General features: G+C 33.3%; 1 pseudogene; it reads right to left on the bottom strand.

Moving 5' to 3' along the window:
- Positions 1–1,324: 1,324 nt before the first annotated feature.
- Positions 1,325–1,441, bottom strand: LOC126002717 (uncharacterized; annotated as a pseudogene).
- Between the last annotated feature and the right edge of the window lie 1,428 nt (positions 1,442–2,869).

The raw sequence follows: 2,869 nt of genomic DNA, 5'->3' as shown, positions 1-2,869 counted from the left end.
AAAAGTTAAAATTTGAATGTGATATATCGAAATCTATTGCATAGTAGATTATATATAATTATATATGTAAAATTAGATTAAAGTATTATTTAATGATTTAATTTTTAGTCTTTCAAGACAAAATATAATTGTGTTTATCAAAATTATTTCCATTATAAGTTTTTATTAAATACTATCTTTATACAGATGTCTTACATTAACAGTATTCTATATTTTTTCCTTCGTGATATTAAGCTATTTGCCTATTTACATCTGCAATACTCTCATAACACATTCCACAAAAATTTTTACAACTCATCACACTAGGCTATTCTTTTGGAACTTTGTATAATTACAGATACCTTATTTAAACCAGTTTTTGGTTATCAATGAGTTATCTTAGAGGTAGCAACATAAATATCATAAAAATATTTCCACTGTCATTTAGGTTAGAAAAACATAGCAAAATACAAAATGAACAACTTATCTAGCCATCCCCTGCCATTAAGTTTTAAAATACATAGCAAAATATAAAATGAGCAACTTCTCAGGCCAATGTGAAAATCCCATTTTTTAAAGTATAACATATAGTTATGTGACTGGGGAATAATATATTGAATCGCTCTTTTTAAAATAGCAGTACTACTTTTTAAATTCATTATCATCTACTTTTCATTTAAGTTACTTTTAATTTTGGGGATCATACCCTGTGATGCTCAGGGGTTACTCATGGCATTCAGAAATCTCTCCTGGCTTAGGGGACTATATGGGACTGCAGGGATGAAACCGCTGTCCATCCTAGGCTAGTGAGGGCAAAGCAGACACCTTACCACTTGTGCCACTCTTCCAACCCTAAATTACTTTTAATTTAATGACACATGTGTAGATGGAATTAGAGGATGTACAAGTATTTTATGGTTACATTGCAAATTATAATAAATTATTTAATAAGAATATTACTGGACTTGTTATTTTAATGGAATTGACCTGATAGCTTTGAATGTATATAATAATTATTAAAATTAAAATTATTTTTAAATCTATTTTGAAATTTCTTATAAATAAAGAAAATGTAAATAATATATATTTTAGCACCCTAGATAATTGGGTATACATTTTTATATTTTAGATAAACATGCCAATAACAATTGAGTTGCAATTGTATTGATTTTGTATTCTCATTTTGAAATACTAGTTTTGTATGTTTCTTTTACCTTCTTGGAAAAGTAAAGTCATAAAATAAGAATGCCTTGACCAATTTGTCAATATTTTGTAGAGCATTAATATTACATGTGTATATTTTAATATATCCATATATATGCCTAGCTGTTTGGCTACTGAATATTTTTGTCCCCCAACTCACAAAGTGAGGATTGAGGTGTACATGGGGTGCATTTACTGTACCTTCTCTTTCTATACAGTCAGTGTAAAGAACACAGCCTGTGGTAAGAATTGGTAGGCCGCTAGTGAAATTTTTTTATTAATTTTTAATTTTTAATTATGAGAACAAAGATGCAAAGAAAGAGGACAAGGTAAAGTTACAGTGGAAAGACAATCATCCATAACATAATTCTCAGAAGAAGTTCCCTTGCTGATATCTTAACTTTGAACTTTCAGCCAAAGAACATTAAGATAAATAACACAGAATCCATGTACAATTACTTTGTCCCTCAAGTCCCCAGATTGTAACACATTATAAGCTTTCTTAACAGCACACAAGGCAATCTAAAGCCATAAAACTTACATAACTCCTTAAACATTAGAAGCATAGTATTTTTACATTTCCATGTACATACATATTAGCTTAAGTTAACCTCAAATTTTAAGTGTTTTTTTTTTTTAAGGATTAGAGTCAAAGGAGCACAGTAAAAACGGTGTTAGAGTAGCAATTGTTGTTTGCATAGGCCCACCAAAATATGAGGGGCATGGAAAGGAATAACCTTGGCCTAAAAACAAAGAGACTGTACCCCTCAAGTTTCCTGGCATAAGACCAACTCTAGGCTCCAGGCAAGCTAGATCGTCCAATCCAAGACAATGTCTGTAGTGCCAACACACTTTTATTTTCACATAGTCTCTGTTGTTGGTATCATGTTTCTGTATTAAAGATCCTGGAATCTGCATATCCTGCATTGAAGTCAGGGCGTGGAGCGTCCTCTCGTTTCACCTCACAATTAAAGGGTAATGCAGGAAGCCCTGTTCTGTAAGCAGGTCGTTGTTGTTGTTAACTCTTCTTAGTGTTAAGGGAAGTCTCTTGAGCAGGTCGATGTCTGAGCAGTGGTAGGATCTTCTGTGGTAGAGGATTGCTTCCAGCTGATGTTATAGACAAACCTGGATGTTTTGTGGATGGTTTCCCTGGTTCAGGGGTGAATGGAAAATGCCCTTTCTTCTGAGGCCTGTGCCAGGTCATTATGTCAATGTTCAGGGTGTAAGGTCCCTTTACACTACAAGATTTGTGTGTTCCAATCTCTATTAGATAGGATCTTATTTGTATGTATAGTATTTTCCCATTTTAATGTGCCTATGCAAAAAAGGAGCAATGCCATGTGGCATTATTGGGGGCCATAAGAACAAGTCCAACAATCCCCATGACATGGTTCAATCATAAGCATTAAACTGGGGGACTCTTTCACCAAATTCCTTCTTGAACAGCTCATAAAGAGAAGATAAAAAGTGGTTAGAATCATCACTGTATAAGAGAATGTTTAGTAAGACTTATAGTTGTCGGAGAAAAAGCACAAAATATTCAAAAGAAATACGTGTCTATTTTATGTCTCTTGAAACAGTTTGGGGTTGTTACACACAATGCACGGCTTTGGTCTGTGATTAGGAATGTGCAGTACTGAAGTTAAAAAGAGTAATGTGGGTTAGTGATGTTTGAGGTGGGGGTGAG

The sequence above is a fragment of the Suncus etruscus genome, chromosome 2 (genome assembly GCF_024139225.1).
Source record: "Suncus etruscus isolate mSunEtr1 chromosome 2, mSunEtr1.pri.cur, whole genome shotgun sequence".
NCBI lineage: Eukaryota > Metazoa > Chordata > Mammalia > Eulipotyphla > Soricidae > Suncus > Suncus etruscus.
The sequence above is the reverse complement of the archived record's forward strand: the minus strand, read 5'-3'. Positions and strand labels throughout refer to the sequence as shown.